General features: G+C 39.2%; 1 protein-coding gene across 13 annotated transcripts in view; it reads left to right on the top strand.

Annotated features, from left to right (window-relative positions):
- LOC147825355 (uncharacterized) overlaps nt 1–15,350 on the top strand; it is an 88,233-nt gene that overhangs the window by 64,929 nt on the left and 7,954 nt on the right. For 7 of the 13 annotated variants that reach the window (XR_015440966.1, XR_015440975.1, XR_015440983.1 and 4 more), the window contains 3 exons: nt 3,298–3,340; nt 6,499–6,613; nt 8,363–8,684. The gene's annotated coding sequence lies outside the window, so the exon portion shown is untranslated. Of the gene's footprint in view, nt 1–3,294; nt 3,341–6,498; nt 8,336–8,362; nt 8,685–15,350 lie in introns of those variants that run through there. The other 6 variants (XR_015440976.1, XR_015440969.1, XR_015440968.1 and 3 more) reach the window with 5 other exon arrangements.

The raw sequence follows: 15,350 nt of genomic DNA, 5'->3' as shown, positions 1-15,350 counted from the left end.
AATGTCCCTTCCTTAGTCTGAGCACTCCCGTGCTGCCTGGGCACCAGTGTGCTGGTTAGGCGCTGGCATCCTGCACAGATCCCTTCCACCTGGCTTTCTCACATGGACAAACACGCCTCGGTGACGAGCTTCTTATCCTGTCTCCTGCTTATCAGCCACAGCTCGGGTGGCCACAGCACTGCACTGCTGGATGGCCTGCATGGTTGGAACCACTGGCCTTCATTCCTATTTAATGTCACTTGCTTCGTTCCATTTCTTTCTATATCATCACCCCATTTCTCTTTCTTTAATGTATTTATATTTATTTTCTTTGGGTCCCTGTTTCTTATCTCTCTTTTCTCTGGAATGAAAACTCCTGGAAGGCAGGAACTTCTCTCTTTATATTCATTCTTATATTTGAGAGCCTAAAAAAGAGCCACAGTATGTGCTCAGTGAACTACTCATGGAAGGCCTCATCTAAGCCAAGAGGAGGAGATGTGGCAGCTTTTGTTGGGCTGAATTGAGGGCTGCCCATGGGAGCTGTCCAACTTCATCTGCCAGGACTCCCCACCTTGTCTGTCGGGCACTCTCAGACCAGCTCCGAGGATGTGTCCCTCAAAGATCATCCCTTGCCCCAACCCCCAAAGCAGTACCAGTCCTTGTTCTGGTAACATCTTTCAGCCTCTACTTACCCACTTGTCACAAAGCATTGTATACCTGTTTTATTCTACCTCTCCTTCCCTAGTCGACTGTGAGATTTTTGCCAGCAGGAATTCTGTGAATTTGGTCTTTGGGTCTCTGGTGTCTGATACAGAGCTCCAGTTCTTCCATAATTATCTGTGTGGGGATATACAAGTTGAGTGCATTAGTAGACTAAATGTCTGTGTCTGGTGTGCAAGACATAATGGCCAAGTTTAGTAATGCAACAAGGAAACAAATTGATTTAACAGTTATTTATCCAAAGATCATTTATCCGAGGAGCCTTTTTATACACTGGCTAGTTAACTTCAGAGAAGCTCACACCATTATTTTCATGTTCTGTCTAAGTTCATCTGAGCCATTCTCCTTTTTGCAGGTCCGTATTTACTGGGACAAAACTCCAAAGAGCTATGGGTCCTGAGTCACTCAGGGTACCTCCAGATTCATAGTTCTGATGGTCTCAGCTCTTGAACATCTCTTTATTCATCCACCCTGTGTTATAGTCATTAGCTCTTGTGAGACTAGCCTCATTAATCATGAAAATGTTTGTGCCAGGAAGACTCTTGGTCTTGCCCATGTGTAGATTTGATGACACAAAATATGAGAGTTAACTGAGGTCCATTCTATTCACTTTCAACTCATTAGTGATTTTATTCTTCCCATCCCTTGCTTCACTGTGTTGTCAGAGATTTGACACCAAAGACATAATTCATCTGGCAATTTTATGTAATGCTATCTCTGAGATGAAATTTTAATTGGGAAAGAAAATTAGTTGTGTATTCGACAATCATTTTTATGTATTGCATTCCAAGCATTGTTCTAGGAGCTGAAGACAGGAAGAGTGAGGTAGTGTCCTTGTCTTTGAGGAGCTGATAGTCTCAAGGGCAATGGAAGACAAGGGGCCAGATGTTTCAGACCACAGTAAAGTCTTGAGGATAAATCAAGTTGATCAGAAAAAGGAGAAGGAGGAAAAGAGGGAACAGTAAAAAACAAAAGACAAGAAAGAAAGGGTGTTATATGTCAAGAAGTGATGGGAAACCAAACCTGAGAGGTATCTGGGACATATAAGGAACTTTGAATTTTAACTAATTGATTAGTCTTTCCCAAACGTGTGTGTGTGTGTGTGTGTGTGTGTGTGTGCGTGGTAAGATACTTGAAATCTACCCTTTTTCCAAGTTTATGTATAATATAGACCAGTTGTATCTGTCAGCTTTTCTGTCACTGGGACAAAGGGCCTGACATACACAATTTAAAGGGTAAAAGGTTTATTTTTGGCTCATGGTTTCAGAGAGTTCAGTCCATGATCAGCTGGCTCCAGGGCTAAAAAGAATAGCTTGGTAGAGGAAATGTGCTCCAGCCTTGGCAGCAGGGAAGAGAGAGAGAGAGAGAGAGAGAGAGAGAGAGAGAGAGAGAGAGAGAGAGAGAGAGAGACAGACAGACAGACAGACAGGGAGAGAGGGGGGAGAGAGAGAGCAGGAGAGAGGTGGGGAGAGAGAGAGAGGGAGAGACGGGGGGAGAGAGAGGGAGGGGGGAGGGGGGAGAGAGAGAGGGGGAGAGAGAGAGAGGGAGAGAGAGAGAGACTACCAAAGGCACCCTAAGTGACTTACCTCCTCCAACCAGCCCCCACCTCCTAACAACCCATTCAGCTATGAACTCATCAATGGATTGATCTACTAACAAGTATAGTGCCCCTATGATCCAATCCCCATCCAGAAGCCCTACCTCTGAACACATGACACTTTGGGGAGCATTTTAGATCTTAAACCATAGCACCAGTGTTTTCTAAAGCATGTGAATGTACATGTGAGTGTTTGTCCATGTGGATGTGTGTAAGACACTTAATTTGAGATCTGTTCTCTTTACAAACTTAGAAATGTGTGATACAGTTTTGTTAAGTATAGGTACAATGTTTTACAGTGACTCTCTAGAAGATATTCATTTTATATAAGTGAAACTTTATACTCATTGAATTGTACTTCCCACCCACCCCCACCTCTAGAAACAACCATTCTACTCTGTTTCTATGAATTTGACTATTTTGGACACCTCATATAAGTGGAATCATGTGGTATTTGTTCCACTGTGATTGGCTTATGTCAGTCAGCATAATGTCTTCCAGTTTAGCCATGTTGTTGCAAATTACCAAATGTTCTCTTTTAAGGTGAATAATATTCCATTGTCTGCATGTACTACATTTCCCTTTTACTTTTCTTTCATTTTCTTTTCTTTCCTTCTTTCATTTTAATTTGAGGGTGCTGCTGGCCATTGAATCCAGGACCACATTTTCTTTATGGTACCACATTTTCTTTATCCATTCATCTGTTGATAAACATTTAGATTGTTTCCACATCTTTGTTATTGTGAACAGGGCTGTGATGTGTGGGGAGGTGCTAATTTCTTTTTGAAATCTTGATTTCAATTCTTCAGGATAAAGTACCCGGAAGGAGGATTGCTGGATCATGTGGCAGTTCTAGTTGTAATATTTTGATAAATAATTATACTGTTTCCCATAGTGATTAAACTTACTTACTTCCCCAGTGACAATACATAAGGATTCCAAATTCTCCACATCCTTGCAAATCTCTGTTATCTTTTGTGTGTTTTTGTTTTTGACAGCAGCTGCTTCTGGTATAGATCTGACTTGTTCCTGCCCAAACTCATGGTAAGACTTAATTCTTCAATTCAGCAGTGTCAAGAGGTGGGCTTTGGGGAGATGAGTTGGGCATGGGGAAGGGCGAGTGCTGGGTTTATGAATGGATTAATGTCATTCTCCAAAGACTGGGTTAGGGCCCTCAAGATTGAATTAGTGGTTTTCACAGTGGAACTGGATTGGCTTCCACTAATGTAGGTTATTATGAAGCAAGGTTACCCTTGGTGTTTGGGTCTCTTCTATGCTTGTCCATTTGCCACTCTCACACAAACTGCCACCATGTGATGCCATCTGCCATGTTCTAATGCAGCATGAGGCCCTCATCAGTTGTAGCTGCTTGACCTTGAACTTCCTTACCTTCAGAACTGTGAGACAAAACAAGTTTCTTTTCTTAATGACTTACCCAGCCTAAGATTTTTCATTATAGCAACATAAAATGAACTAAGACAGTGGTCATTCTAATAGATGTGAGGTGATTTCTTATTATGATTTTGAGTTATAGCTCCCTGACTAATGATGTTGAGCATCTTTGTATATATTTGTTGGCCATTTGTATGTCTTACCTGGAGAAATGTCTATTCAATTCTTTTGCTCATTTAAAAATGAGATTATTATTATTAGCTAAGGATGTCTATAATGGAAGCCCCACCCTGGGTGTGGGTGGAATCAATCAATAGGCTTACAGCCTGGATGGGATATAAAGGAAGAGAGGGAAACCTCTTGCTACTGCTGCTTTTGCTGCTGCTTGCTGCTTCACTGCCTCCTGCCTGCTTGCCATGGATCATTTCTCCTCTGTGATGTTAGCCCTGCTATGCCACCCTGCCTTGGAGCCAGCCAATTATAGACTGAAACTTCTACAAACCATGAGCTGAAATAAGCCTTTCCTCCTTTAACTTTAGGTGTTGAGTATTTTGTCTCAGCAAAGAAAAAAGTTTTTAACTAAGACAGTAATGCATCTTGAAATAAAAAAAGTGGTGTCTCCAGCTGTTTTCTTCTTACTCAAGATTGTTTCAGCTGCTCAAGATCTTTTGTAATCCCTTATGCATTTCGTATCATTTTTCTATTTTAATAAAAAATGCTATTTGAATTTTGATAGGGATTGTATTGAATCGTTAGTTTGATTTGGGCGGTAGGGATGTTATAATAATATTACATCTTCTAATCCATGACTGTGGGACATCTTTTGATTTGTGTCTTTAATTGTTTTCATTATTTAAAAAAGTTTTTCGTGTTTAAGTCTTTCACAAGTTTATTCCTAACTATATTCTTTTTGATGCTATTTTAGATAGAATAGCTCTTTAAAGTTTTTTTATAGTTTGATTTTTAGCACATAGAAATCAATTGGTTCTTATAAGTTAATGGTTGTATCCAGTAACTATAATGAATTTATTAGTTACAACAATTTTTATTATTTTTATTTATTTATGTATTTATTTATTTTTACAACAATTTTTAGATGGAGTCTTTAGAGTCACCTATTTCTTTTCTTTTCTTTTTTTCTTTTGGTACCAGGGATCAAACTCAGTACCTTGTGCTTGCAAGGCAGGCGAGGTGCCACTGAGCTAAATCCCCAGCCCCTAGAGTTTCCAATTTCTTTTTTTTTTTTTAAACTTTCCTATTTATAAGACCATGTCAGTTGTAAACAGAGACAAGTTAACTTCTTCTGTTCCTGTTTTGATTCTATTTCTTTTGCTTATCTACTTGCTCTGCCTTGGACTTCTAGCACTGTGTTAAATAAAAGTGAGCATCACTGGGCATTAGTGATTTGTTGCTGACAGAGGAAAAGCTTTCAGTTTTTCACTGCTTTGTATAATGTTAGCCCTGGGCTTTTCATATATGGCTCTTATTATGTTACATTTTTTCTATACTTAGTTTATTGAAATCTTGCATTAACAAAGAGAAGGAAATAAAGAAGATTTAAGCATAAATAAATGAAATAGAAAATGGAAAAAATCAACAATGAAAAAAAATCAATAAAATTTATTTATTTGTGGTGGGGGGGATCAAACTCAGGGCCTTGCATTTGTTAGGCAAGTGCTCTACTATTGAGCTACATCACCAGCTGAATTGTTTTCTTTTTATTTGCAAAGTTAAAATAGACAAACCCTTAGCTAGAAGAAAAAAGAGATAAACCTCAAATGAAATGAGGAAAAAATGAAGAGACATTACAATTGATGCCAAGAAATAAAAAGGATCGTAAAAGATTGTCATGACCAATTATATGAAAAATTGGATAACCTAGAAGAAATGAATAAACTTTTAGAAATACACACCCTACCAAGACTGAATCATAAAGAAAATCTGAAATAAACCAGTAGCAAATAAGTAGTTTGAATCAATAATCTAAAAAGTCCTAACAAAGAAAGGCTAAGAACCAGATGACATCACTGTTGAATTACACTTAAAAAATTAGCACCAACTATTCTTAAACTTTTCCAAAAAACTGAATTGGGAATGCTCCCAAATTCATTTCCTGAGGCCTGCATCATCCTCATACCAAGGGCAGACAAAGACACTACAAGAAAGAAAACAAAAAACAAAATAGAACAAAAACGGGAGGTCAATATCCTTAGCCAGGTGTACTTAGCCACTTAGCAAGAACCTTTCTAAAAATAAAAAAGGGCTGGGGATGCAGCTCATTGTGAAGGCCCTGGGTTCAATTCCCAGGACTGCACACTAAACAACAGAACAAAATCAAATCAGATCAGATCTATCTTCGATGAACATAGATGCCAAAACCCTCATCAAAATACTAACAAATGCATTAAAATTATTGTACACAATAACTCATTGGGATTTATCTCTGGGATTCAAGGATGGTTCCCAATACACAAATTCATTAATATGATATTCCACATAGAATAAATAATAAAAACCACACAACCATCTCAATAGATGCAAAAAGAATATTTGACAAAATTCAGCATCCTGAACATATTTAAAGGAGTATTTGTTCTGTGTCATGATAATTATTTTTGCATGGAAAGAGGTTTCGTGGTTAATCAAATTCTAGAAGCACTGATTTAAAAGACTATTAATAATTCTATGATCCACATCTCATGGGTTAAGTGACCAGGATAAAATGTTCCCAGAGTGCTGAGTGTTGAGCACAATGCCCAAATACCAGTAGAGAGAGGGTACAGTAGTTGGATTCTCTGTTTCCTTTCTAGGTAAGAACTGCCACTAGCACTCAAGGGGGAGTTCTGGCATCACTGTTACTCCAGGAGAGAAAATATGAATTCCTTGCACATAAACTTATGGCTTCAGGACTACTGGATCTTAAAGGTAATGCTTGAAGGCACATCTGAAGGCTTCAACTTCCATAATGCCTAGAGGAATGAGCTGAGTTCTAGGGAGGCAGCCATGTCTGGGACCAGAAAGATGTTACTGTTCCCAAGGCCTGGTCTTCAAAGCTTATTTAATGCATAATGTAACCCAGTGTTTCCTGAGTATGAATATAGGACCATCTAAGTGAAAGGCATTTAAAAAGCAGGTTCTTGGGCTCTACATCCAAACTATTTTATCAAGGTCAGTAGAGACAGGGCCTGGAAATCTTTTTAAAAATAGAAAGTCCCACTTGAATTTGAGTACCATTTATGTGGTGAACAATTACTTTGACTTACAATATTATATCTGTACCCAGTGCGACCTGGTGAAGATTTGGTCACAGTGTATTTTAAACAAGCCCATCAGTTGAGGGCTGCTAAACTATTTAACAATTTCAGCTATCATTTTATTAGTTTCTGCTTCAATTATCCATTGAGTTGTCTGTATGTCAGGATAGGCCCAGTTTTGTTACTTTTGTAGGTTGTGTGAGTCAGTTGAGCTCTTTGCTCTTCAAAACACACCACAATAGAAGCTGGGCATGGTGGTGCATGCCTGTAATTCCAGCACTTGGGAGGTTGAGTCAGTAGGATTACCATGAGTTTGAACTTGGCCAGCCTAGGCTACATAGTGAATTCAAGACCAGCCTAGACTATAGGATGAGATCTTGTGTGAAAAAAAAAAAATCCTCAAGGTTTTGAGTTCGATTCCCAGTACAAAAAAAATTCCCTGAATAAAATAATGGATGTATATTGCCTTTGAACTGTGCTGGTTTTTACTAAGTATGCAATAAATGTTAGCCAATAGTATTATTATTCAGAGAAGGAAAAACATCTTCAGAGAAGTGATGCTGGTTTTTCAGACAGAAATCTAGCTCATAGGTCAATTGCCCATTTAATTAGCAAAGACAGCTGGAAACAACGCTTAGGGTAAAGGAAAAGCAAGGTCCCATGTAAGATTCCGGCAGGGGGTGGCACAGATCATATTTCCTTGCTGTTTTCCTGCAAAGAGAATATAAGATCAGGTCTGACTTTACTTTTGACAGTTAAAATTGTTGTTTGTATTAGCAAAAATGCCCTCTCCCAGATGATTGCTCAGTTAGGGGTTTATTTATTGTCCTACAACACAGGTACTCAAAGAAGGTGAACTTTCGTATGCTTTTTAGGTTGTTGTAAATGGTCTGTTCATTTCTAAACTTGGAAACACAAATGCAGTTTTCATGAGCATGGAGAATATCAGCCACAAAAGAATTCTTAGTTGTAATAGTAGTGGATAACTGAGAGTACAGAAAAAGAATGAGGAAGTCGTTTCTTTAGCATGGTGAAAAGGAGAGAAAGTTCTTTTTCTCCCTGGAGTAAATCGTCTATTAAATCCAAAAGAAATGGATGGGTCTATAGAACCAGGAATCCACAATACCAGCATTTTGCTATAATAGCCTCTTTCAAATACAGATTTCATCACAGTTTATGGACACTGAGCCTTACATACTCATGCAGCTCACACTGAATTTTTATTTACTCCCTTTTTACTGAGGACAACCAGGGCAGGGAATTTTTAAATGGTTACTTAAAGTTACAAAGATAGCATTTGAACCAGTAACCAGTCACTGGGCCAACAAGGAGAGAACATCCATGGTGGGTTGACAGGGGATTCACAGTTACTGTTTAATTTATTATTATTGTTGTTGTTTGTTTCTTTTTTTGAGACAAGGTCTCCCTATGTAGCCCAGGGTGGCCTCAAACTTGAAGCGATCCTCCTGCCTCAGCCTCCTGAATGCTGGGATTATGGGTGTGCTCCACCATGCCTGGCAGTTACTATTTTATGGAGCAGAAAGTGATCTCCAGGAAGTGACTAACTCAGAGGAAGGAATGAGGCAGGATCTCAGGAAAGGTCTTGGGACCTGGAGATCCTGATGTCCAGTACCTGGCATCTCTCATCGCCACACTGCTTTGGGCTTAGCTTTGCCCGAGTTCCCAGATGGACACAGTGGGATTGTGATTCACACCTACTAACTCTGGGTGCTTCTTGAAAGGTGAGTTGGGAGCTCAGAATGGAGTATTTTTGATGAGGGGGAGCAGTGGGTGAGCTATTAGTGAACAGAATGGCTGGCCAGTCACCAGCAGTCTTCAGCAATATCAAAGGGGAAAAGTTGGGCCAGGAATTTGGCTTAGTGGTTTCGCCACCTGCTGTGCAAATAAGTGAAAGAACCTGAGTTCGATCCCTGGTACCAAAAAAAATAGGGGTGGAAAGTGACATCACTTTTCATTACTTTTCTCATTTACCATCTTGGTTCTATTTAAAAACCAAAAGAGAGGCTGTACCACCCTTGCCAGCACACAGGAGGTGAGCCTCGCAGGTGCCAGCACACATACCACCCCACCCCCACACCCCCCCATCAAAATGAGAAGACACGTAAGCAAGTCTCAAAACCAGACTTCCAGATCACCGACAGCAACCCGAAAGGGAAACGAGATGGAACACTCTGATACTCAACCACCCGGACTCCCTGAACTGGCAACAAAAGAGGATATGGAAAAAATGAAATCAGAAATAATTTCTCAGATAACAGCAGAGATTGTGCTCATAGTGCAAGACATGATTAACAAATCTAGAGAGGAGCTCAGGAACATGACAGAATCCCAACATAGGAAACAAATGTAATCCATAAAACAGATGCAAACAGACACAAACAGATTTCCAGGAGATTAAAAATGTGAGGACAGAATTTCAGATACAGTAGATAAGATTGCAATTAGTGACCAGGAAAAGAAAAATTGCTTCAAAATTGTAAGGGACCATGAGAAATCAATCCAGCAGCTGCAAGATGATGCAAAGAAGAATAACATAAGACTGATTGGAGTCAATGAAGAAACAGGAGAGAGTGCAGATGACATAAAAAACTGTTCACAGTAGTCATGGCAGAAAACTTCCCAAGCAGAGGAAAAGAACATGACATACAGATAAGTGAGGCATATAGGACTCCAACTAGCCTTGATCAAAAAAAATCTACACATAGGCATATAATTGTTAAGATTCTAGAAACCCAACAGAAGAACAAAGTTCTACAAGCAGTTAGAGAAAAGAAACAAATCACATACAAGGGAAAGCCCATCAGAATCACAGCAGACTTCTCAGTGCAAACCCTCAAGGCAAGAAGAGTTTGGAGTAATGTATTTCAAGCCCTAAAAGAAAATAGTCTCCAACCCAGATTGATGTACCCTGCAAAATTATCTTTCAAAATTGATGGAGAAAAAAGATACTTTCATGACAAAGAGCACCTTAGGAACTTCATGAATACCAAACCATGGGCCAGGGATTTAGCTCAGTGGTTTTGCCACCTGCCTTGAAAGTGCAAGGTCCCAAGTTCAATCCTGGGTACCACCAAAAACAAAGAAACAAACAACAAAAAAACAAAAACCCAAACAAATGAATACCAAACCAGCACTCCAAAAAATTTTAGACAATATCCTAGGAAAAGACAATGAGGATCACAACCCCAGGAAGCCCAGCAGAATGAAACTGTCAGGTGCCACAAGAAATTAAATGCAAAGGGGGAGAATCCAACAAAAAGAAAAAGTCATGACAATGATAAGTCAATATGTATCAGTTATAACCATCAATGTTAATGGTCTCAATTCACCAATCAAAAGAAATAGACTGGCAGAATGGGTCAAGAAGCAAGATCCAACAATATGCACCATATAAGAAACACACTTAATTCAAAAAGAAACTCATAGTCTGAAAGTTAAAGGATGGAAAACAATACTCCATGTGACAGGAACCCCCCCCCCCCAAAAGCAGGAGTAGCTATCCTCTTTGCAGATCTAGTGGATTTCAAAACAAAGTCTGAAACACTCTGGTCCCAAGAATTTCAGATAAGGGATACTCAACTTGTATGTACAAATCTATTGTGAACATGTGTTTTCATTCCTCTCAAGTAAAAACTTAAGAACAGGACTGTTGGTTTTTTCTTTTTTCGGTAACAGGGATCAAACTCAGGTCCTTGTGCTTGTGCAGCAGGCAGCGAAACCACTGAGCTAAATCCCCGGCCCAGGACTGTTGGTTCTTAACAGTAATACAACAAATTTCTATATTGTTTTCCAAAATGGTTTTATCATTTTACATTCACATTAGCAGTATTAGAAAGTTCTAACTGGTTCACACCTAAGCTGACATTTGTTCTTTTAAAACTTTTAACTTCATCTCCCTAATGAGTGTATAATTCAATCTTGTTATTGTACTGATTAGTATTTTTCTGATTCTAGTGTTACACACCTTTCCTGGTACTGTACTGGCTATTTATCATCTTCTTATGTCTACTTTTTAATTGGGTTGTCTATTAATGAGCTGTAAGTGTTCTTTATATATTCTGGTCATAGGTTATATGCATTATAAATATGGTCTGTTTAAGGGCTACTTTTCATTTTCTTAACGATGTCATTTAAAGTTCTAAATTTTGATGGAATCTCATTTATCAATTTTTTTCTTTTATACATCATGTTTTTTATATCCTACAAAATTCTTGCCTTCCCTAAATTCATAAACATTTTTCCCTTATAATTTCTTCTTAAAGTTTTATACTTTTAGGCTTTCATATTTAGGTTCATAGATCCTTTCAAGTTATTTTTATGTATGGAAATAAAGGGTTGAGGTTAATTTTTTAATATACTGATACCAGGTGTTCTAGTGGCATTTGCTGAAAACACTATCTTTTCTTCTGCTCTTGAATAGAATTTATGTTCTATAAAATGTTAATGTTAAATAATCTTTCATAACTCAGTGGACCATATATGTGTGGTTCTATTTCTAGGTTCTCTGTTTTATTCCAATGATCAATATGTCTTTCTTTACACCAACACTGCCTTGATTACTATAGCTTTAGAGGAAGTCTTAAAATTAGGTACTAAATGTCTTCCAACACTGTTTTTCTTTTTCTTTTTAGTTTTCTAGGTCCTTTGTACTCCTACATAACTTTTAAATTTAAATATCCAATTCTTCATTTATAGCAAGTGTACATAGACCTGAATTTTTATATATACCTTGTGTTTTCTAATCCTGCAAAATTCAAATACAAGTTCTAGGGGCTCCTAGAGATTTCTTAGTATTTTCTCTGTAGATGATCATTTCATCTACATATAAAGATTTTACTTCTACCTCACCAATCCTATCCTAATTGTGTCATTTTATTGCCAGACTATTTTGGTTTGGGCCTACGTTTCAAAGTTTAATGGACAGATGAAGAGTAGGCATATCTGTCCTTGTTCCCCACCTTAAGGAGAAAGCATTGTATCTTCTCCATTCATATAAGGTGTTTTTTCTGGAAGAATGGAGTACATGTCTTTGATCTGTTGAGAAGTTTCTTTTCTACTTCTAGGCTCCTGATAGCTTTTACCATGAACAGCTGTAGAATTTAGTCCAATACTTTTTCTCCAACTAGTGACAGGATCATATGGCTTTTTCCTTTCCTCTGTTAAAATGATGACTTATGGGGGTGGATCTTCCAGTGCTGAACCAACACTGCCATCCCTATAACAAAACCATTTTCTACATGCTGCCAGATCTGACTTCTAATAGTTTGTTTTGTGAAACAAATTTCTATCTATGTTCATACTTTTTTCTTCTCTTATCTTTATCCAGTTTTAGGATTAGCACAATGTTGATTTCCTAAAATGAGGGGAGAAGTGTTCCTTCTTTTTTCTGCTTTAAATGTTTGATATAATTTATGAGTTAAAATGTATATGAGCGTGCTGTTGTCATATAGGTAGGTTCTCAAGCTAGGAATATACTTTCTTTAATAGGTGCTATTCAGGGCCGGGGATTTAGCTTAGTGGTTCCGGCACCTGCCTTGCAAGCACAAGGTCCTGAGTTCGATCCCTGGTACCTAAAATAAAATAACAGGTGCTATTCAAATTTTGTATTTCCCCCAGAGTTAGTTTCATTTATTTGTCTTCCAAGGTACTTCTTAGAAGTTGTCAAATTTATTTCAAAAAAGACTTTTGTAATATGCTTTCTATATCCTTTTAAATTCTGTAAAATCTGTGGTAATGTCTCCTAGGTCTTGATATTGTAATTTTAAAAATGTATAATTGATATTGTGTAACAGGAAGCAAAGGTCTAAAGGACCGGGGAAGTGGGAGGGGTAGGGGAAGGGAAAAAAGGGAAAAGAAAAAGTATGAGAAAAGGAAAAAAATGGAAACAAGGTCTTTGTAAATAGGAAAGGGTGGAGGGGGTGAAGGGAGGGCAGGGGAAGGGGAAAGAAAATAAGAACCAAGATACTCATGTAATGGTACAAGATCCCAATGATGAATGTAACTGTACTTTATACCTAAAATGTACCAATAAACTTAATGGGAAAAAAAAAACCCAAAGAGAACCAAGCACAGCTAGCTCTGAGAGCAGTCTCAGATGGCCATTGTGACAGCCACACCCAAGACATAGGCAGGCCCACACTTGCCAGCAACCTAAACAAACCTGTCAGACCCTATCCAAACTGTTGAAGTTTGGATAGGGCTAAAAGTGATTAGAAAGACCCACTTTCTCAGTTCGTTCAGTTTAAAGATAAAGTTTTAAAGATTATGCACGAGTATTTTCTCTCAAGGGGAGCAGGAATGCTAAGCTGGGAATGGCTGGGAGGGTCCTGTAAGGGCAGATGCAAGTTCCGGGTACAGACAGGGGCTCAGGGGTCTGGGGGTGCACATGAGGTGTCTCTCTCAGCTACTTGGAGGCTGAGATGAGAGTGGATGGCTGCAGTCAGGATTCAAGGCCAGCCTGGGAAAACAGTGAGACTATGCCTCACCCTGATCCCCTCCCAAAAGGTCTCATGGGCTCCAAAAATTACCATATTTCTGAGGCTGAATCAAATACATAAAAGTAGCAACAAATCATTCTCTGCTTCAAAGAGAGTTAAGTTCCAAGTTGCAGAAGTAATTTATTAGCACAGCTAAATCTAACAGGGAAAACTTATCATGTGTTTAGAAGGCCAAGGTGGAAGTAGGAAGCTGAAGGAAAAAAATACTAGGTGTCATCAGTTTTTATTGTAAATTGTGTTGGTTCACTAAAAACAAATATTTTCCTCAGGATTGAGTCCATACCTCTAACAGAATAATAGTACAAATCAGGAATGTGCAAATATGTATTTTTATTAAATGATTTCAAAATGGCTACAAGTAACAGTTAAAAGAGCTATACAGTATTGTTAGGTGAGATTATGCTTACATTCTTGTTCACCTCACCATTTTGGAAAATAATAAGATAATCTTGCCTTGATTAAAAAAAATACAACAAAAAGCTTACTGACATTCTGTCATACATATCTCATACACTTAATTAATGTTTGCAATTTAGCAGTAAATAATTTAGCAGTAAAGATCCCCAAATGCCCTTTTAAGTTATCAAAATGATATTTGCTACATTTTAAAAAATACTTTGAGATAGTTTTAATGGTGAGTATTTATCACCTTGTCAGCCTTGAAAATTTGGGAAATCACATATAAAAGTTAATTTTCTTAATTAGAATGTGCAACTAACCACAGAAAACTATTCTTTATGATAGCATTCCAACAATTTGTGAAAAAGGAAATGTGGCCTGGGAAAAACATTTCCTCTTCTCCTAATACCTTGTGCCAAGTGTGTCCCTCACCAATTATAGAGGGTCCCTTGGGTCTCAGAACTTTCCACAAGCATTTAGGTCTCTATGACGATGAACCTGCTTGCTGAAGCAGAAACAGGTGACAAGGTGGTGGCAGGCACAGGACAACCATAGGGCAGAAGCTTTGGGTCCAGAAAGCCACACAGATCTCGAGCATTTGTGACGGGCTGATCCACCTGGCCAGGAATCTATCTTCAGAGCCACTGGGGCCAGTCTGCCCCGAGTTCCCACCTCCAGGAACAGTTTACCAGGCTGGCAGCTCCGGGGGTGACAGTGTTTGTGATGGGTGTCACTGCACCAGGGCCTGGGGGCTTCCTCTGGGACTCCACTTGCGTGGATGCTTAAGCCTTCCCCTCTGGTGGCCTTTGGGGGGCACGACTCAGGTGAGAGGAGCCCCTTTTGCCCAGCCTTGGTCTCATGCAGCCCTTCAGCATCCCCGTCCAAATCACACTCCAGGGCAGCCGCAGGCACCAGGGGAGGTAAGTCATCACCGCTCTTTTGGGCTGTAATAGGCATCTTGCTGAACAAGCTGCTAGAAGGGGACCATAATGAGATCGGGGGCTGAGTTCGGTCTTCGTGTGCTGAGGCCTGCCTCCCAGGGTGCCCCCGAGGCTTTCTGAGCAGCACTGACCTCACCAGGCTGGGTGCTTGCTTACTGAATTCCTCCCCTAGGTGACAAGTTCTGGATCCTGGCACGAACAGTGGTCCAGCACATAGCTGGTGCTCAGTTTGTATCTCTTGGTTGAAGGAATGAGGAAATTACAGTAGTATTTGATTCCTTTAGAGAATCGCTGAAGTCACAGCCCTGCATTCAAATCCCAGCCCCACCACTTAACTAACTGGAACACCCTGTGCAAGTCACTTACCTACCTCTGCCTCATCTTTTCCTACCTGTGAAACGGAAGTAGAGAGAGTCTCTAGGCACTCTCAAGTAGATCTTTCTATTCTGGGCACATTTCAGCTATTGATATTAACCAGCCACCTGCACCCCTTAAAGGGGGAAGTGAGATTATCTTTAGGACCCCTTGTCCCCACGTAATGCAAAGCAAA

Source organism: Heterocephalus glaber, unplaced genomic scaffold (genome assembly GCF_053883595.1).
Source record: "Heterocephalus glaber isolate CG9 unplaced genomic scaffold, H.glaber_assembly_v1.0 deba00001504, whole genome shotgun sequence".
NCBI classification, from domain to species: domain Eukaryota; kingdom Metazoa; phylum Chordata; class Mammalia; order Rodentia; family Bathyergidae; genus Heterocephalus; species Heterocephalus glaber.
The sequence above is the reverse complement of the archived record's forward strand: the minus strand, read 5'-3'. Positions and strand labels throughout refer to the sequence as shown.